Raw genomic sequence first — 22,627 nt, forward strand, 5'->3', positions numbered from 1 at the left:
TGGCTGAAGAATTTAGGCTACTAGATGAAAAAGGGAGGATAAGGTTGGGAACAGAGGCCCAATGGCCTAGGGAAAAGGACTCTGGGTGCTTTCATGGTGGGGAATGTGGTGGTAACATCCATCTGAGGAGGTGTGAAGTTATTCACCTAAATCATACATAGTGTTTGTTGTAAACCAATGTTACCTCCACGAAGAAAATTTTTCTGAAAGTGTTCTAGCTTATCATTTCTGCATTATCTTGGGTATGGCCTACCTTCCTTACACTTATTTATATGCTCTTAATTGTAATGCAAGTATTTCTAAGTGTTACTCTGTTTTAACATCCTGCTGCCAAGATAGTCATATCTAATATTTCCATGTATCACAAGAATGCTTTTCGTAGTACTTTTTCAAACCAGTACATTCATACACCTAACTCCAGTTCACAATCTTTGGTTGGACCACTGTGTTGATATTCTTTTACTCTGGATTATTTATTTATTTATTTATTTATTTATAAATATATAGAATTTCTACCATCTTTTTTTTTAAAAGATTTATTTATTTACTTATTTATACAAGCACTGGGTACAGTCAGAAATGTGGGAGGGTGAGAGAATTCACCAGAGCTAGAATGGGGAGCAGAACAGGCAGACTGACGAAATACACCGCTGAGGGGAGCAGCGGGCGGGGCAGGAGAAGTCTGCGCACCATGTGGGACCCTCACGGGTGGCCAGGGATTGAACCGGCACTGCAGAGGCTGTAGGCAGCTTTGCAACCCAGTGTTCAACTGCTGCGCCACCAGGGAGGCCCTACTCTGGATTATTTAATGTCCTCAAGATTTCAAGAGTTGCATCTGAGCAAATATTCTGTTGACATGTCTTCATATGAACACCTTAAATTATCTTCTTAAAAAGATCAAATAATAGATTTTTTTTAACCAAGAGGGGGCGGAGCAACATGGCGGCGAGGAGACGCTGCGAGTAAGATCTCCCATTAAAAAAAGTGAATAGGGAGGAAAAGCGGCAGGGTCCCAGTGGGAACTGGGACACGGAAGATAAACGGGTGACGCCAGCGAAGTGCCCGAAGAAGAAACTGGCCATAAAAGAGGACTAGAAGGGAGGGAAGCGCAGAACCCTGCTCCCCTCCCCCGCCCACAGAAGCGGCACTCTCCGACCAGCAGAGAGGAGGAAACACACCACCAAAACGGCCCACAAGAACAAACGACGCAGCAAGCGGGACTGTGAGTGGAAAGGAACTATTGCAGCCACCACACCCGTGAACGGGAGCTGAGGCGAACCCTGCAGGATCCGCCGCGGCGGTGAGCGAACGGCTCCGGGCGCCATTAGAGAAGAACAAAGACCCCGGGAGACGCGCACACAGCCCGGGCTGCCGGTAAGCCTGCGCGGGAAAGCAGCGCGCTCAGCGCGCTTGAAAAGCAAGTGCAGACCTGGATCGCGGCTGCCCAGGTCCCCGCGCCTGTGACCTAGGCTTGCGGGGAGACGACCTAGGCTTGCGGGAGACGCACGGAGGTCCTCACTGAGGTGAAGGTCCCTCCCTGAGTGAGCAGGAACCAGGCGCCCAGGCACGGGAGCGGTGCAAAAGGCGCCATTCCCGCGCCACTGAACTGGGCTACAGCCCGCGTCCTGGAACTGAGGGCTTTGAACTGAGACCCGGGGCACGAAAATTCGGGGCGTGGTTTCTCCACGACGGTGGGGCACAAGGCAGACACAGCACCCCAAAGCTGTTGAGGTGTACCCTACCATTCCCGCTCTGTTCTCTGTCCCACGGGGTGGGGGGAGGCGAAAAACAGCCCCCCAAGGACAATAGGAGAGATCTCTGGCGCCACCTAGCGACCAGGAAAAAAAAAGTCACTAACACCCTATAAAACAGGACATTTCTTAAGACTGCTTGAAAAGGGCAGAAGGTTTCTGGAGGACCCAGTGGCCAGCCGGGAAGTTATTCCACGCCAGGCCCCTTCCGACCAGCAGTCTGAGCCCACAGAGGGAGCAGGCACCCACGTCCGGGGCAGACCGGGTGCGCAGAAGAGTGTGCCTGAAACCGGAGGCGCAGGGACTGCATCCCGCTTCGCCATTTGAGAACAGGGACATTTCTTCAGTAAAAAACTGCCTAAAACCAGCAGAAAGCTCCCCCAGAAGACAGAGATGGCTCCTGGAAGAGCCAGAGGGGAGCGGAGAAGTTCACCCAAGATGTCAGTCAGTCCGAGCAACACAGTGTCCCAACGCATACGACAAATTAGAAAACAGACAGTAGGGAGTAGAAGAACCACACGCAACCTAAAAACTCCTCAGGAAAGAAGCACACCACAAAAAGAAAACCACTCCCCAGATTGCAACGACAGCAACTTGGAAGAACTTCTGAGCCTTCCAGAAAGAGAATTTAAAATTGCCATGATTAAAAAAGTGATAGATCAGAAGAAGGAAATTGAGTCCCTAAAGAGGGAAGTAAGAGAAATGCAGGAGATCAAAGAATTAATGGAGGAACTAAAGAACTCTGGGAAAAGCAATGAAAGCAGAATAGATGAAATGGAAGAACGAATAAGTAATCTTGAAGACACAGAAATAAAAAGAACCAAAACAGAAAAGGAAAGAGAAGTACGAAGGAAAAAGAATGAAGAAAGACTTCGGGAACTATCTGACTCCATGAGGAAAGGAAATATAAGAGTTATAGGAATTCCAGAAGGAGAGGAGAGAGATGTAGGAACAGAGAAAATATTCATGGATATAATTGAAGAGAACTTCCCAAATGAGAAGAAGGAGCTGAAAATTGATATACAAGAAGCAAGAAGAACACCAAACTTCCACGACGAAAGGAAAAACACAGCAAGACACATAATAGTAAAGCTCCCAAGAATCCAGGACAAGGAAAAAATAATGAAGCTGACAAGAGGGAAGAAACAGATAACATTCAAAGGAAAACCAATCAGGCTGACATCAGACTTCTCTGAAGAAACACTACGGGCAAGGAGAGAGTGGAGGGACATAGTCAACAGACTCCAAGAAAACAGATGCCAACCAAGAATACTCTATCCCGCAAAGCTCTCTTTCCTCCATGAAGAAAGAATATGGACCTTCCCAGACAAAGAGAACTCCGGAATTTCATTGCGACTAAACCCCCACTCCAAAAAATACTACAAGGAATCCTAAAGCCAGAACCTCAGAGGGACGAATAACAATGAAAGAAGACCAAAAAAAAAAAAGTTATTAAAAGAATAAATAAATAAAATCAAAGGAAAGACAAACATAATGGCAAATACAGATGCTAACATATCAATATTAACTCTAAATGTAAATGGACTAAACTCTTCAATAAAAAGACACAGAGTTGCAGGCTGGATTAAGAAACAAAACCCAACCTTTTGCTGTCTCCAGGAAACACATTTAGCTACAAAAGATAAAAATAGGCTCAAAGTCAAAGGATGGAAAACAATCCTACAAGCAAATGGGCCAAAAAAGAAAGCAGGAACAGCTATACTTATATCAGATAAAACAGACTTCAAACTCAAAAAAATAAAAAGAGACCCCAATGGTCACTACATTATGATTAAGGGGACAATACTTCAAGAAGAAATAACACTCATTAACATATACTCACCAAACGAAAGAGCACCAAAATATATCAGACAACTGTTGTCCTCTCTGAAAACAGACATCAGAGAAAACACATATGTAGTGGGAGACTTCAACACACCACTATCAACAATGGATAGATCAACAAGACAAAAAATAAGTAAAAAACTAAAGCTCTAAATAAGGACCTAGAGCATTGGGCTTAACAGACATCTATAGAACACTGAACCCCAAAAAAAACGGAGTACACATTTTTCTCAAGCGCACACGGATCATTCTCCAGGATCGATCACATACTGGGGCACAAGACAAACATCAACAGATACACCAAGATTGAAATCATACCAACCATCTTTTCTGACCACGAAGGCATCAAACTAGAAATAAATCATAAAAAGAAGGCAAGGAACTATCCTACCTCATGGAGATTAAAAGCCACACTACTGGAAGACCACTGGACTAACGAGGAGATCAAAGAAGAAATTAAAAAATTCTTTGAATTGAATGACAAGGAGGACACCAATATCCTAAATGTATGGGATGCAGCAAAAGCAGAGTAATAAGAGGAAAATATATAGCAATAGAAGCTCACATCAAGAAACAAGAAAGAACTCAAAGAAACAACCTAATCTCGAAGCTCAAAGATCTAGAAAAAGAACAACAAAAAAACCCCAGAACCAGTAGAAGAAAAGAAATAATAAAAACCAAAGCAGAAATAAATGAAATTGAAACTAAAAAAACAATCCAAAAGATCAATGAAACCAAGAGCTGGTTCTTTGAAAAAATAAATAAAATAGACAAACCCCTAGCCAGGCTCACAAAGGAAAAAAGGGAGAAAGCACAAATACACAGAATCATAAATGAAAGAGGAGAAATCACAACGGACACAGCTGAAATAAAAAGAATAATCAGTAACTACTATGAACAGTTATATGGAAACAAGTTCAACAATCTAGAGGAGATGGACAAATTCCTACAACTCTACAATCACCCAAAGCTAGATAAAGAAGAAATAGAACACCTAAACAGACCAATTACAAGCAGCGAAATTGAAATGGTAATTAAAAAACCTCCCCAAAAACAAAAGCCCAGGACCTGATGGATTTACAAATGAATTCTACCAAACATTCAGAGACGAATTAGTGCCTATCCTTCACAAACTCTTCCAAAAAATTGAGAAGGAAGGGACAATACCAAACACGTTCTATGAAGCCAATATTACACTAATACCAAAACCGAATAAGGACAACACAAAAAAGGAAAACTATAGGCCAATCTCCCTAATGAACACTGATGCAAAATCCTCAATAAAATTTTAGCTATCAGAATCCAACAATGTATCCATAAGATAATTCACCACGACCAAGTTGGATTCATTCCAGGGGCACAAGGATGGTTTAACATCCGAAAATCAATCAACGTTATCCAACACATCAACAAAAAGAAATATAAAAACCATATGATAATATCAATAGATGCTGAGAAAGCTTTCGACAAAGTGCAACACCCATTCATGATAAAAGCCCTTGAAATTCTTGGGATACAAGGAACATACCTCAACATCATAAAGGCCATCTATGAGAAGCCAACAGCCAGTATCATTCTCAATGGTGAAAAGCTGAAAGCAATTCCATTAAGATCTGGAACAAGACAAGGATGCCCACTCTCACCACTGCTTTTCAATATAATACTGGAAGTCCTAGCCAGAGCAATAAGACAAGAGAAAGACATCCAAGGAATCCAAATAGGAAAAGAAGAAGTCAAACTATCACTATTTGCAGATGATATGATAATATACATAGAGAACCCCAAAATCTCCACAGAAAAACTAATTCAACTCATCAATCAATTCAGTAAAGTGGCAGGATACAAAATCAACACGCAAAAGTCAGTAGCCTTCCTATACACAAACAATAAATCTGAAGAAGAAGAAATCAAAAAAAACACCCCTTTTATTATTGAAACAAAAAAAATCAAATATTTGGGAATAAATCTAACAAAAGAGGTAAAGGACCTATACAAAGAAAACTATAAAACACTGTTAAAAGAAATAGAAGAAGACACAAAGAAATGGAAAGACATCCCCTGCTCATGGATTGGAAGAATAAACATTATTAAAATGGCCATCCTACCAAAAGCAATATACAGATTCAATGCTATTCCAATCAAAATCTCAATGGCATTCTTCAAAGAAATAGAACAATTATTGATGAAATTCATATGGAATCACCAAAAACCCCGAATAGCCAAAGCTCTACTGAAAAAAAAAGAAGGAAATGGAGGCATCACACTCCCAGACTTCAAACTATACTACAAAGCCATAATCATCAAAACTGCATGGTATTGGAACAAGAACAGACATACAGACCAATGGAATCGAATAGAAAATCCAGAAAATAAACCCACAGATTTATGGTGAACTAATCTTTGACAAAGGAGCAAAGACTATGCATTGGAGCAAAGAAAGTTTGTTCAATATAATGGTGCTGGGAAAACTGGGTCGCTACATGCAAAAGAATGAAGCTTGACCACTACCTCACACCATACACAAAAATCAACTCAAAATGGATTAAAGAACTAGACATAAGACCTGAAACCATAAAATACATAGAAGGAAATATAGGCGAAACACTACGTGATTTGCACATCAAAGACATCTTTACAGACACATCACCCAAAGCAGTGATAGTGAAGAGAAAGATAAACAGCTGGGACTACATCAAATTAAAGAGCTTCTGCACAGCAAAAGAGACAATAACAAAAACAAAGAGAAACCCCACCAACTGGGAGAACATTTTTGCACCCAACACTAATGATAAAGGACTGATCACAAAAATCTGCAAAGAGCTGATGAGGCTCAGCAACAACAAAGAAAATAATCCAGTCAAAAAATGGGCAGAAGAGCTAAAAAGAAACTTCTCTGAAGAGGAAATGCAAATGGCCAACAGACATATGAAAAAATGTTCAACATCACTTGTAATCAGGGAAATGCAAATCAAAACTACCATGAGATACCATCTCACACCAGTGAGAATGGCACATATTAAAAAAACTAGCAACAACAAATGTTGGCGAGGATGTGGAGAAAAAGGAAGTCTTGTGCACTGTTGGTGGGAGTGCAAACTGGTCCAACCACTATGGAGAGCTGTGTGGAGATTTCTGGACCTACTAAACATAGAGCTTCCATATGATCCAGCAATTCCACTCCTAGGTATTTACCCAAAGGACACAGAAACATCAATTCCAAAGAGCACCTGCACTCCTATGTTTATAGCAGCACTGTTTACAATAGCTAAGCTTTGGAAACAACCAAATGCCCAAAATAGATGACTGGATCAAGAAGATGTGGTACATATATACCATGGAATATTACTCAGCATTCAAAAAAGATAAACACATGCAATTTGCAGCAACATGGATGGCACTGGAAGGGATCATGCTCAGCGAAATAAGCCAAAAAGAAAAAGAAAAATACCGGATGGTCTCACTCATAGCAGGAATCTAGAAAACTTAAATAAGGGACCAGGAAAATGAATAACTATAAGAAAGTGAAAATCAAAATCAACAAAAAACTATGAACCAGAGACACTTTTTGGGGGTGGGGGGCGGAAGGGGAAGGATTGGGGTCAGAATGGGGCGTTTGCAATTGTATGGGGGAATATAAAAATAAAATTTAATATTTAAAAAAAAAAAAAAAAAAAAAAAAGATCAAATAATAAGTCTAGTAAACATGCAATCTTTCATTTTGCCTTTTCAAATCTCTTTTCCAAAACTTTTGATTTAGTCTATATTCATATATATTTCCATGAGTTTTCGATATTTTCAAATATGAACAGTCTTTTCACAAAGTAAATCAATCACAATGAAGTCATAGGGAAACATTTTTTTACAAGTAGCTGTATATATTCTTTCAAATGTTCGTGAATATACTTAGATCTAGATAATTCAATCTGAAATATGCAGCCTATTAAAGTTGATACCCTTCATGTTAAATTTAGGCCATGATGAAATCACCAAACTTGTTAATTAGATTTTCTGTGGTTTGATCAAGTTATAGAGTTTAAATCTTGATACTAATTAACAATTTCCTTTTCAACAATTTGATTGATGTGAAAATTTTACAGAAATGAGAGTTCTCAAAATCCCCCATTTTATATTTTCCCATCAAATAAAAATCACATGTCTCCTCTTCAGGCAAAAACAACTGAAGTTGCCTCCCAACTCATCTGACCTCCAAGTTTACCCAACCAGAGATACATGCTTTTCAAAGCTCCAGTTCTTGGAACTGTGTCTGTATATTGACTGGGCTTTGTGAAGGGAGGGAAAAGACAGGAGATTGTCCAGACCTATTCCATGTCAACCACTAGGTTTGGCTCAGGACTTTATCAGCACCTTGCTGTCTTTCCAACTGGCAAATTAAGATGAATATGAGGACATCCACACAGCCAGAGCTTCCATTCTACCTGCTCTTGCTGACAGATTAATTATTATTGCCTTCACCTGGCATTTGGACTGAGGCTTGACAAGCTATTTCCTGAGTGCAGACGACCAACTTCAGTTGAGTGTGACAAGTATTTTATAAGTACTATCTTTCTTTCAAAAATCACTAAGAAAAGAAAACAACCCCCTTCATTATTTTAATCATTAATAAGATGCTTGACTGGGTATGGAAACTTAAACTATTGGAAAGTTATCAACAAGTAATTTAGTGACTCTTTATAACTTGGTTCCAAGACTCCGTTTATCACATGGCATACAGATCCGGAGCAGCATACATTTGAATGGATGGTGTATCGTTTAACCATGCAGTCATTTTTGTGCTGCTAAACACCAGGGCTTGAATAATTATATAAATCATTAGTCAAAAGAGTCATTTCTCCATAGTTAACTATTAAAATAAAAACTTCCAGAGAGGCATTAAGAGTATACGCTGCCTTCATAAAATCCCAGGAAGGAGGGTTGGAGTTAGAGCAAAGAAAATTGGAGCTATTCACCCAGTGTGCTCCCTGCTCTCCAGGCCACCAGAAAGAGTCCCAGAGCCACCAATCCCAGGCCAAGTGAGACCCCAGAGAATCAGCCCCTCGCCCAGCACACTCTCAGCCCTCCAGGCGAAGAGAACCAGGCCCAGAAGTACTCCAGGGGAAGCCCTAGAAACTCCCCAGATCTCACAAGGCCCCAGCAGCAGTGTTCACCTTCAGATAAATGCCAGGAACAGTGGGAGAAAGGACCTACACACAACGGCAGTCCCAAATACAGCAGAGCAAACCCAAAGCAAACAATGGGAAGAAAGAAAAATACAAGTGGCCAAGCAACTAAAAAGCTTCTGTACAGCAAAAGAGACAATAACCAAAACAAAGACACAGCCGACGGAATGGGAGGAAATATTTGCACACCATACATCTGACATGGGGCTGATATGGAAGATCTACAAAGAGCGCATACAGCTCAACAAATAAAAAAATAGGCACTTCTCCAAAGACATACAGGCATCAAAAAAATGTTCATCATTGAGCTGTGTGGAGATTTCTGGACCTACTAAACATAGAGCTCCCATATGAACCAGCAATTCCACTCCTAGGTATTTACCCAAGGACACAGAAACATCAATTCCAAAGAGCACCTGCACCCCCATGTTTATAGCAGCACTATTTACAATAGCTAAGCTTTGGAAACAACCCAAATGCCCAAAAATAGATGACTGGATCAAGAAGATGTGGTACATATATACCATGGAATATTACTCAGCCTTCAAAAAAGATAAACACATGCAATTTGCAGCAACATGGATGGCGCTGGAAGGGATCATGCTCAGTGAAATAAGCCAAAAAGAAAAAGAAAAATACCGGATGGTCTCACTCATAGCAGGAATCTAGAAAACTTAAATAAGGGACCAGGAAAATGAATAACTATAAGAAAGTGAAAATCAAAATCAACAAAAAACTATGAACCAGAGACACTTTGTGGGGGGTGGGGGGGGCGGGAGGGGAGGGATTGGGGTCAGAATGGGGGGGTTGCAATTGTATGGGGGAATATAAAAATAAAATTTATTATTAAAAAAATGCTCATCATTGCTCACCATCATGGAAATGCAAATCAAACCGCAATGAGATACCACCTCATACTTGTGAGAAAAGCACATATCAAAAACAAACAAACAAAAACAGAAACAAGTGCTGGCAAGGGCGGGGACAAAAAGGAATCCTCCTTATACTGTTGGTGGTAATGTAGACTGGTCCTGGCCCTATGGAAAGCTGTGTGGAGATTCCTCAAAAGACTAAAACTGGAGCTACCGTATGACCCAGCAATTCCACTCCTAGGTATCTACTCGAAGAACACAAAAACATTAATTCAAAAGGAAACCTGCATCCCTATCTTCATAATAGCACTATTTACAATAGCCAAGATGTGGAAACAAGCTAAACCCTCCAGAACAGATAAGTGTATCCAGAAGATGTGGTATATATGCAATGGAATACTATTCAGTGATGAAAAATGATGAACTCATGCCATTTGTATAGCCTTGGTGGAACTGGAAGAGAATATCCTAAATGAAGTGAGCCAGAAGGAGTAAGACAAACACTAGATGGTGTCACTCATAAGTGGAATATAGAAAAACCAAAGGATCAGAGAAAGACAAACTTTAAAAGCGACCCTTGAAAGCAGAACTTAAATCTGAGGTATCTAGAAGGGGAGGGGAGGGGAGGAGACTGGGGAGTGGGGAGGGGAGCACAGTGGACTATGGTGGAGGACTATGAGTGCTATGGTGGTTGGAAAGCTATGGTCACCACACCTAAGGGGGAAACCCTATATTGTGAAATAACAAACAAGGATACAAAATAATGTTATTAAAAAAAAAAAGTGGGGCTGGGCCCTGAACATAGCCGCCAAGTGCAGGGCAGAATATAATCCTCCAAGAACAAGGAAAGGTGGGCCTCCCTGGTGGCACGGGGGTTTAAGACACAGCACCGTGAAGCTATCCGCAGCCACTGTGGCACGAGTTCGATCCCCAGCCAGGGAGCTACCCATATGGCACAGCAGACGTCTCCGGACTCGCCCACTGCTCCCCTCAGCAGTGTATTTCAGTCAATCTGCCTGTTCTGTTCCCCACTCTGTCTCTGATGAATCCTCTCAACCCTCCGCACCTCTGGCCTGTACCCCAGTTCTTGTATGCATGAATAAATAATTCTTTTTTAAAAAAAAAAAAAAAGAATAAGGAAAGGACATGGTCATCTTCCAGGCTCTGAGCTTGGAGCAAATCATACTCCCCCCCTTCCCCAGCCTACCCACACTCTCCTTTCCCATACACATCCAGGTTAGACTGAACAGTTAAGTTTCAAGGTCAATCCAAGAAAAAGGTAACATTATCATCTGTACCCTAATGAAATATGGAAAGCGGAGCTAATGACTAACTAGTAGCCTCACTGAGCTCAGGGGAGGCTTGGGAATCTGCATCTGTAACAAGTATTCCCAGATGTCCAAGTCATGCTTTAAATAGCACCGCCTCAGAGAACAGTGAAACCACCACAGTCATAGAATACTAGAATAGTAAGACCACCAGAGACCACCAAATCACTTCCAGCCATGAGAGCCAGACAAAATATGATGTAGATCACTTTGGGGAAGTAGTAAACTGCCTATCACTGAAGGTATTCCAGCAGAAATGCAATAACTACCCACAGGAATATTGCAGTCTCATATCAAATGCCACCCAAGGAAGTTAGACTAGGTGGTCTTTAGAACAATTTCAAGTTAGAGGCCATATAATATCTAATGCTGGGAAAATACAGAAACCCCATTCTCAGAAGTAAAAGTAATACCAAGATATGTTTCAACTTATCAGATCATGGGTGATATTCTTTTAAAACATTTTTATATGCAAATAAAATAATATTAAATGTTCTGAGAAACAAAACTATAAACTGAGAATTCCTGAGGAGTCTAGAGGGAAGAGGTTGCTTGACTTAACTTAAAAGAGCAAGAAAAAAAAAAAATAAATAAAAGAGCAAGAAAAGCTATTATGGATGAATATACCCGATCTGTATCTGACAAGCTCAGTGGTTTAAGTCCTCTCCTGCTTTCATTAGGGGGTGGAGGTTTGAAAACAGGATGGGAATGAGATAGAGCAGGAGTGGTAACGAGGAGGTATATCACTGGCCCACAAAATGAATCATTAATGAAGTTATTTCATATACAGTATCTCTCGGGGGAGGGGCTGTAACAAAACACCAAAATTTAATAATTCAGGCAATTATGTGTTTATATGAACAATTCTAACTGGTGGCAAGAATGCTGGGCTCCATAGTAGCTGCAGCAAGAGTTATTAGACTCTTTCCAGGGCTCACAGCTAGGATTTACAAAGTACTTCCTATATTCTGGGAATTCGACTTTCTCACACCATTTAATCCTCACAACAGCCCTACGAGATGGACAATATTTTTATGCCCTTTTTACACATGAGAAAACTGTCTCAGAGACAAGAAATAGTAAGTGGCAGAGGCAGGATTTGAACCAAAGACTCTATGATTCTAAAATCTGATCTTCAACCATCATCTCAGTGTCTTTCACATTTAATATGCACAATAAAATCATCTTGGGAACTTTGAAAAATTACTATTACTCTAAAATATAAAAGGGATACTGACAAAGAAAAAATTAGTGCTACCCAGGCTCCATTCCCAGAGACTGATTCAGCTGTCTAGTTGGGGAGAGTGTGGAGATGGGCATCAATATATTTTCCATTGGATACATACAGAAAAATGCACAAAACAAATGTAGAGTTATGGAAATTAGTAGTTTATTTCTTTTGATATTTTGCTGTGCATTCTTTCAACCGTATGGATATGGCACAACACTCATAAGTTAATGCACAGTTTGGGGCAAATAAACAAAGCTACTAAGGACATTCTTATACATGCCTTTTGATGAAGATGCACATTCATTTCTCGACTTTAAACCATTCGTTGTCCAGCAGAGCAAGAAGATGAAAACTGGTTCTTAGGTAGCCAAATAAAATTCTTACTTGTATTTTTAAATTTTTATTGAGGTAACATCAGTTTACATTGTTATTTGTACTTTGGAAGTAAAGAATCCCCCATTCAGGTGTCGTTACCACAGTGTACCTACCCACCACCAAAGCAAACACAGTCCACCGCCATAGTCCACTGTGCTTCTTCCCACTTTGTTCTCATCTCACCTCTTCCCCTTCCCCCTCTGAATGCCTCAGTTCCATAGTCAGTTTTCAAAGGTTAGTTTTGAATTTGGCTTTATCTGACCCTTTTTTTTTATTTCTGTATATACCACATATAAGTCACACTATCTGGTATTTGTCTTTCTCTTTCTGACTTATTGTGCTTAGCATAATGCCCTCCAACTCCATCCATGTTGCTGCAAATGGCATGAGTTTATCTTTTTTATCACTAAATAGTATTCCATTGTATGTACGTAGCACATCTTGATCTACTTCTTGATTTTGGACACTTAGGCTGTTTCCATAGTTTGGCTATTATAAATAGTGCTGAAATGAACATGGGAGCGCAAATTTCCTTTTGAATTGTTTTTGTGTTCTTCAGGTAGATACCAAGTAATAGAAGTACTGGATCATATGATAGATACATTTTCAATATTTTGCGAAATCTCTATGCTCTTTTCCTTAGGGGCTGACCTAGTCCACATTCTCACCAACAGTGTAAAAGTGTTCCTTTTTCTCCACATCCTCGCCAGCAGTTGTTGTTTCTGGTCTTTTTGATATGGGCCAACCTCACATGTATCAGGTGGTATTACTGTGGTTTTGATTTGCATTTCCCTAATAAGTAATAATGAAAGACTTTTCATGTGCTTGTTGGCCATCTGCATGTCTTCTTTGCAGAAGTGCCTATTTAGCTCTTCTGCCCAATTTTTGATTGGACTATTTGTTTTTTTGTTGTTGAGTTGTATGCATTCCTTGTAGATATTTGATATCAGCTCTTGTCAGATGTATAGTGTGAGAATATTTCCTCACACTATCTACAGTATCTTTTCATTTTACTTATTGTTTCTTTCACTGTCCAGAAGTTTTTGTGTTTGATTTAATACCAACCGTTTATATTCTCTTTTGTTGTCATGCTGTTGGAGGTAAATTCTCAAAGACATCTCTGAACCTTATGTCAAGAATTGTTTTGCCGGGCCTCCCCTGGTGGAGCAGTAGTTGAGCGCTGGGTTGCAAGGCTGCCCACAGCCTCTGCAGCACCAGTTCAATCCCCAGCCACCAGCAAGGGTGCCATAAAAAAAAAAAAAAAAGAATTGTTTTGCCTATGTCTTCTTCTCTGTATTTTATGGTTTCAGGTCTTACATCCAAGTCTTTTATCCATTTTGAGTTGTTTTTTGTGTATGGTGTGAGATAGTGATCTAGTTTCATTGTTTTGCATGTGACTGTTCAGTTCTTCGAACACCACTTATTGAAGAGATTTTCCTTGCTCCAGTGTATATTCTTGACTCCTCTGTTGTAAATTAACTGCCCCTATAGGTGTAGGTTTATGTCTGGGGTCTCAATTCTATTCCATTAGTCTGTGTATCTGTTTTTGTTACAGTACTATGCTGTTTTAATTATTATAGCTTTATAATATAGTTTGACATCTGGGAGTGTAACACTGCCATTCTTCCTCTTTTTTTGTCAGGATTGTTTTGATTATTCAGGGTTTTTTGTGGTTCCATATGGGAAATTCTTAAATATTAACAGTGGTTTGTGGCCATCCTAAAGGCTGCAATACATAAATAGACAAACACTACCTCTGGAGTATTAGAATGTTATGGAAAGGTGGGAATGATAAAGAATAAAATGTCTAAAAGGGATACTGGGGCTGATAATAAAAAAATAATGGGAAATACTGTTTTATATCTAAGAATGAAATTGCAGGTCTCTGTATGTCAAGTGTACTGGAGAGCTTTTCTGGAAAGGAAATTTTATATTTTACAATGTATTTTAAAAGCACCAGAGGTGATTCTAATATATATCCACAGTTGACAACAACATTCTATCATGTCATTCACAGCAGGCAGAACAAGTAGTATCACCATTTCAAATATGTGGGTTGACAAGGTTCTGCCTCCCAGCCTCCCACCTTTTGGTCACCACTAAAATCCACAATCAGGGCCTCCCCTGTGGCACAGCAGTTGAGCGCTTGGCTCCGAAGCTGTCCGCAGCCTCTGCACCACCAGTTCGATCCCCGACCACCAGCGAGAGTTCCACATGGAGCGCAGACTTCTCCTGCCCCGCCCGCTGCTCCCCTCAGCAGTGTATTTCCTCAGTCTGCCTGTTCTCCTGTTCTGTTCCCCGCTCTGGCTCTGGTGAATTCTCTCACCCTCCCGCTCTTCTGACTGTACCCCATGCTTGTATAAATAAATAAATAAATAAATCTTTAAAAACAAACAAACAAAAAATAAATAAAATCCACAATCAGCAAACTCTCCCTTAGGTTTTGGAACTAATTCTGTGAAGAAACATATTAGAAACTCTGGGTGATAGCAATAAATATTACTATCCTAACTGCTAATTCTAACTCTGACTCTGTGCCCCAGCTATTAACAGCTGATCTAAGACTCACTGTTTTTCTGTGTCCAGCCTTTGGGACATCTTTTGCTGAACTCAAGCTTTTCAGATCAACAGTTTACCTTAACTACACCATATCTGTCTCCACCTTTTCTGAATACAATAGCCGTTCAAGTTTAGCTAAAGAAAGAATGGGAAAGAAATAATACAGGTCTCTTGCCTTTGCCTTCCTAGCCTGGCTTGTTTTTATTACCTGAAGCTGCATCTTTCCTTTAGCATCTGCCACACTCCTGGTATGTCATATTCTAACCTCACCTAAGGGTAGCTAAACTCTTTTGAGTCCCAAGGTGTCTTACTGGTAAAAGGAGCAAAGACTCCCTGTACTTCTTGAGTCTCAGACCAGTTCTGTGTGTGAAATACTGTCTCCTTCCTGAATTCCGATTTATATTTTCAATTTGAAGGTTATGAATGTTTCTTTTGGTTCTTCTTATGCTTTGTTTTCTAGATATGGCTACATTTAGACAACCAACTACTACCCTTTAATAGAGACAAAATCATTTTATAATTATAAAATCATTATTTTAAAAATAAGAGCCAGTTTTTGTTTTCCATTGCATAAAAAATATTACTAATATTACTTTTGAACTTGAACAGCATTTTTGGGGCAGTAACTGAAAAAGTCAAATTTTCCTTCCTACCTCACTAAATACAGGCCCAACCACCTATAATAAGAATTTTGTGAGGGGTGTGTGTGTGTGTGTGTGTGTGTGTGTGTGTGTGTGTTTAAAGAAGCCTTGTTAGCTCAGGTAACCAGATAGCAAATTTACCTTTTAGCATTCTAGCAACGGCATCTCTGGTGAATAATCAACACATGAAGGAATGTAAATTTTTTATCCTCCATTACATCTTTGGACACAGATTAATGCTCTAAAATATACGTAGGCCTACAAAGTCTCTGGGCCAAGTAGAAGGTCAGTGATTCCCTGGAAAGAAAACATTGGCTCAGAATTGGAAGAATGGAAAATGCAGGTCCACTTTAAAAAGTTGCAATTTTCAATGGAGTAAAAGTGAATCGTGGTCTCCCTCTGGTGGCCAAAATGAGAATAGCCACCAAACTATCTTCATTTTTTTTTTTAAACAGGCTAAATTTACAAGTGTAAAAATATTCATATTGATCCTTAGCAACTAAAGATACACAGAGCATATGTTTATGCTTTTCTATGCTTCTCTATGACTAGATCATAAGGCTGTACTTAGAACAGGATCGAAACACAAATTATGGCTGCCATAATTTGGATACCTGATGCACATGCACTGATTGCTTTATTCCCAAGTATTGGCGGTCTCATAAAATATTAAAATATTGATGATTGGACAACTCCATGTTTTGTAAACTGATGACAGAAAGAAGAGGAATCTGAATTTCTTGCAGTAGTGATAAATCAATTTACATTGGTAGATGAGCTTTTATGAAATGCCTGGAATCATATTACTATAGATTTTCTTTTTATTTCTCCTGTACTCACTAAGTAATTTCTAGTGGAAAGCACTTTCCTTTCTCTGTTATTTTTAAAGTTATTGTTTTTTAATGTTCTGTGGTGTTTACTCTTTTTTTTAGAATTATTCCTTTATTGTAAGATTTTTATTTTATTTATTTTTGCGTAGAAGAACTGGGGTATAGGACAGAGATGCTCGGGGTAAAAGGATTCACCAGAGACAGGGTGGGGAGCAGAACAGGCAGATTTACTGAAACACACTGCTAAGGGGAGCAGCAGGTGAAACAGGAAAGGTCTGCTGCGCCATGTGGGTTAGCTCCCTGGACGTGGATCAAACTCAGGCCACTTTGCTGAGCGATGGCTTAACCCCTAGGTCACCATGGAGGCCCTGTGGTGTTTACTCTTAACATAAGAATCATATTCATGTTTATTCACTTTTCTTAATTTCTTCAAGATATTAATCACTATACTCCACCTATTAAAACAAGAAGTTGAACATGTTTTCAAATTAATTTGGTCTAATATGTTGATATGATCTATAATTTTTGTTATGGTAAATATACAAAAATATATGTATCATATTATAAATATACACATATTTATCATAAATATGATAAATGAATATAAATATTCATTTTTTTCTTTTCTGTACTTCTGAAATTATTTAATTTTATTTTTAAGGCATCAATACTTTTTCTGAGAAAGTATGCTTTTTTTTTTTAAAGATTTATTTATTCATGCATACAAGAACAGGGTATAGGCCAGAGGTGCAGGGGGGTGAGAGGATTCAACAGAGACAGAGGGAAACAGAACAGGCGGACTGACCAAAATACACTGCTGAGAGGAGCAGTGGGCGAGCAAGGAGAGGTCTGCTGTGCAATGTGAGCTGCTCCCTGGTCGGGGCTGCGGTCAGCTTCATAGGCTGCATCTTAACCCCTTGCACCACCAGGGGGCCCAAGGCATCAATACATTTAACAAAGAAATTTGATCATCTTAACTTGCTATATTTCTAAAGCTATCATTTGATATAGTTTCTATTCACATTTAAGCACTTCTGCTGGAGTTTTTAAAAGTGGGTTCTTGTAGTAATACCCTTAAGTTCTAGTATTTCAAAGAATACTTTTATTATTCCCTCACACTTGAATAACAATTTGGCTAGATAAAAAGTCTAGGCTCAACATTCTTTTCCTTAATATTTAAAAATTGATTGATCCATTGCTTTCTTGCATTCAGAATACTATAGAAAAGTCAGACAACAATCTAAGTCTGATACCTTCATTTTTTTTATGTCTTCCTAATGCATATTTTTAGGCTGGCTGACCTTTTAAAATGAATAAACTTTACATTTTAGAAAAGCTTTAGGTTTGCCTAAATATTGAGACAGAAGTACAGAGTTCTCATATATTGCAAACCACCACACACACACAAACACACACACACACACACACAAGCACAAACACAGCGGTTCCCTTATTAGCATTTTACAATAGTGTGGTATGTTTGTTATAATTGATGAGGCAATATCGATACTTTATTATTAACTGAAATTTGTAGTTTACACTAATGTTTTCATGTTCTTTGGTTAAATACCTAACAGTGGTATGCTGGATCATGTGGTATTTCCATTTTCAGTTTTCTGAGATATATCCATACCATTTTCCATACAGGCTGCACTTAATTGCATTCCCACTAACAAATAGATGAGGGTTCCTTTTCCCCCCACATCCTCACCAACATTTGCTGTCTCCAATCTTTTTGACATAGGCCATTCTCACAGGGGTGAGGTAGTATCTCATGATTTTTTCAATTGCATTTCCCTAGTAATAAGATGAGCATTTTTTTCATGTACCTATTGACCACCAGTATGTCTTTGGAGAAATGCCTATTTAGCTCTTCTGCCCATTTTTTGATTGGGTTGTTTGTTTTTTCAATGTTGAGTTCTATGGGTTCTTTATATATTTTAGAATAAACACTTGTCAAACACGCAATGTGCAAATATATTCTCCAATTTCATGGGATGCCTTTTTGTTTCTGTGAAGGCTTCCTTTGCTTTTAGCTTGATATAGGCCCAATTAGATTATTTTCGTTTCCCTTGCAATTGGACTTGGGTCCCCCAAATACACATCTGTGGTTGATATCCAAGAGTATATATCCTATGTTTTCTGTTATGTATTTTATGGCTTGAAGTCTTAGATCCAAGCCTTTCATATATTTTGAATTAATTTTTGTATGTGGCATGAGATAGTGGTCTAGTTTCATTTTTTTGAATATAGCTGAAAAGATGCCTAACATCATTTGTTGAAGGGACTTCACTTTTCTCATTGTATGGTCATGGAATCTTTGGCAAAGATTAATTGTTCATATTCATGTGGGCTGATTTCTAGGCTATCTATTCTATTTCATTGGCCTGTGTTTCTGTTTTTGTTCCAATGCCATATTTTTTTATTACTGTCACTTTGTGCTATAGCTTGAAATCAGAGAGTGTGATATCTCCATTTTTCTTCCTTTTCTTCAAGATTGCTCTGATTAATTAGTGTCTTTCATAGTTCATACAAATTTTAGCATTATTTATTCTATTTCCTTGAAGAATGTCATTGGGATTTTTGATAGGTCTCACACTGTATCTGTAAATTGCTTTATCTTTCCAATCTGTGAACAAGGACATCTTTCCATTTCTTTGAGTCTTACTTCCTTTGACAGTGTCTTACGTTGGGTTGTCAGAAAAGTCATAACGTCTTTTTTCTATGTTTTCAAGCAAAAATGTATGATGACTTTTCCAACAACCCAGTACTTTCCAGGGTATGCCTGTCACCTCTTTTGTTAAGTTTACTCCAGGATATTTTATCTTTTTCAGTGAGATTGTTCTTAGGATTGATTTCTTAATTTCTCTTTCCTCTAATTCCTTGTTTGCCTATAGAAATACAATACATTATTGCTAATTGAGTTTCTATCATATTAATTATTTCTAGTAGTTTTTTTTTGTAATCTCTTGGGTTTTTTATGTACATCTACAAATAGTGCTATTTTAACTTGTAATTTGTATTCCTTTTTCTTTTCCCGAAGGGTTCTGATGTTATTGAGGGAAGTTCAAGTCACATCTTAAGTTATTTAGATAAGCAATAAATTCATTAAGATTCTGTAAGATGTAGGCTCTAGCATTGCATTGCATTCTTAAAATGAGTCTAGTAAACAGGAGAATTGTAATCAAGTACAGACATTTCACAAAACTGTATTTCTTCCAGCTCTAACCTCTCACTGTTAATTTGTATTCCTTTATGTCTTTTTCTTGCTTAATACCTCCAGCTAGGATTTCTAATACTATGTTGAACAGTAGTGGTGAAGTGAGCAACCTTGTCTTGTTCCTGAGCTTAGAGGAAATGCTTTCAATTTTTCAACATTAAGTATCATGTCAGCGGGTTTGACATGTATCCCTTTTATCATATTGAGATATGTTCCTTTTATTTCCAATTTATTGAGTGCTTTTATCATGAGTGTTGAATCTTGTCATATATTTTCTCAGCATCTATTGAAATAATCATGTAGTTTTTAGCTTTCTTTTTGTTAATGTGGTAAATGACTTTGATTCATTTGCACATGTTCAACCAGCTTTAAATTCCTTGACAGAATTCCACTAGTTCATGGTAGATGAGTGACTTAATATGTTGGTGGATTTGATTTGCTAAGATGTTTTTGAGAATTTTTGCATCTATGTAGAGATAGTTTCTTTTTTTGTTTTCTGTCGTTTTGTTTTAGAATCAGGGTAATGTTAGCTTCATGAAATGTATTTGGGCACTTTCTGCCCTCTTAGATTTTTTTGAAGAAATTGAAAAAGACAGGTATTAGATCTTCTTTGAAGTTTTGGTTGAATTCTGTTAGTGAATATAATTGATCCTGGCCTTTTGTTCTTAGGAAGTCTTTTTTTTTTAATATTTACTATTACTATGTGCATATGATTAGTCTATTCAAAATTGCTCTCTTTGCTTTTTGTGTAAGAAGCCTTACCCTTGGGCACTTACTCCTATTAGTAAGATCCAGGTGCTTAAGCGCTGATTAAGTGAGAACACTCAGCAGTTGCCTGTTCTAGACCTGCGTGGGGGCAAGGACAGTGCCAGATTGTTTTTTTTTGTTTGTTTGTTTTTTGTTTTGGTGGGACCCTCTCCGGTGGCCGGGGATTGAACCGGCGCTGCAGAGGCTGCGGGCAGCCTCACAGCCCAGCGCTCAACCGCTGCGCCACCAGGGGAGGCCCGAGACCCCAGACTGTCTTTAAGAATTTACGGGCCTCCCCTGGTGGCGCAGTGGTTGAGCGCTGGGCTGTGAAGCTACCCGCAGCCTCTGCAGCTCCAGTTCCAACCCGGCCACCAGAGAGGGTCCCACATGGCGCACAGACCTCTCCTGTCTCGCCCGCTGCTCCCCTCAGCAGTGTATTTCGTCAGTCTGCCTGCTCTGCTCCCTGCTCTGGCTCTGGTGAATTCTCCCACCCTCCCGCGCTTCTGACTGTACCCAGTGCTTGTATAAATAAATAAATAAATTAAAAAAAAAAGAAAGAAATCTGTCCCCATTAAAAAAAAAAAAAGAATTTACCCAGAATGTAGTACTAAAAAAGAGAAAGAGAAAGAAATGGAAAATAAGAAGGATTAAGAGACACGGGTGGCTGAGAATTTTTCATAATTGATAAAGATGCATCCTAAGATTCAAGAAGCACAAGTCACAATCAATAGGAATAGAAGTTAATTCACAGACACATACCGAAATGACAGACACAAAGGCAAAGTGAAAATCTTTAAAGCCTCTGGGGGGGAATGGGGATTTATTACCAGAAGAGGGAGAGGCTAGAAGACTCTGTAGTGAGAGACCATGATCATAGCAGTGTGGGTGTGTGGGGAAGCACTGGGTAACTGGATGGGTTGCTGGGGATCACTAACTGATCCCTAACTGAATTGTATTCAATCCCAGCTTCTCATTAAGAGGACTCAACTCCCAGGTTCTGGGGAGAAACTAGACATTCTCTCGGTTAACTAAAGCAGAGGGTGAGCATTGTTCTGGAACCTCAATAACTATTTGGTACACGAATGAACGGTAATAGTAACAAAACCTAGAGCAAAGCTTAGGCAGCCTCTGTGGTCAGTCTAGTCTTGTTCTCAGAGCACTTGTGTTTCAGTCATAATGTAAGAAAGCAATCTTTGCTTCCCAATGAAATTTGATAACAGAAGAAACCTAACAATTATAATTATTATTTCATTCTCGCCCTATCATATGAGCTAATGTTGCAAAACGCTGAAAAAAAAAAAAACAACAACGAAATTTTATCTGCTTTGTGTCCTCCAGTGTTAGGCTCAGCTGCAGTTCATCAGATCTTTCCACTCACCGACCCTGGTCTACATTAGTGAGACCACCCGGAGAAAGTGCTGTTCCAAAACAAATTTCTGTTTTCAAAAAAATAGGGTAACCCTCTCCCTGGTCTCAACGAAGGGGAGCAAATCAAAGAGTGAAGGCACTGCTGGACTGGCTTTGCGAAGAAACTGCATCATCATCATCATCAACAACAACAACAACAACAAAAGTTGTCTCTGGGCAAATCAGTAACTTCAAAGAAAAACAAACTTCAAGGTATACAGCATTGTTAAAATTATCAGTTCTGATAAATTAAAGCTCTAAATAGGTAGGGTAAGCTGCCACGACCCCCCTCCTTTTCCTCAATGCATAGACAACATCAAATAGATACATGTGAGCTACACCAGCCGGGACTTACTCTGCAAAAATTCTGAAAAATGGAAAATGTTTACCTTGCAGAATATAAAGTTCTCATCGTACGGCTCAGAATTCGGACACCATATTTCCCCCAGCTAAGAGCAGGCTGTTCCCAGGCTCAAGTCTTCAGTTTTGTCTTGATTCTTTGATAAATTCACTAAATTCACTTTTGCTTGACTCAATTTACCTCAGCGCAGTGAACTGGAGGTTGCCCCTTGGACTTTCCCAAGCTTTCTCTCTCCGCCCCTTACACCTGGAACCCTCCGAGGAACCCCCCACCCCTCCTTGGG

At 39.2% G+C, this 22,627-nt stretch overlaps 1 protein-coding gene across 1 annotated transcript in view; it reads right to left on the reverse strand.

Moving 5' to 3' along the window:
* The window catches only part of AGTR2 (angiotensin II receptor type 2), a 104,375-nt gene extending 81,810 nt beyond the window's left edge, over positions 1 to 22,565 (reverse strand). The window contains exon 1 of the mRNA XM_037512044.2: positions 22,373 to 22,565. The gene's annotated coding sequence lies outside the window, so the exon portion shown is untranslated. The remainder of the gene's footprint in view (positions 1 to 22,372) is intronic.
* Between the last annotated feature and the right edge of the window lie 62 nt (positions 22,566 to 22,627).

Source organism: Talpa occidentalis, unplaced genomic scaffold (genome assembly GCF_014898055.3).
Source record: "Talpa occidentalis isolate TD23 unplaced genomic scaffold, MPIMG_talOcc4v2.1 talOcc4.15, whole genome shotgun sequence".
Lineage (NCBI taxonomy): Eukaryota > Metazoa > Chordata > Mammalia > Eulipotyphla > Talpidae > Talpa > Talpa occidentalis.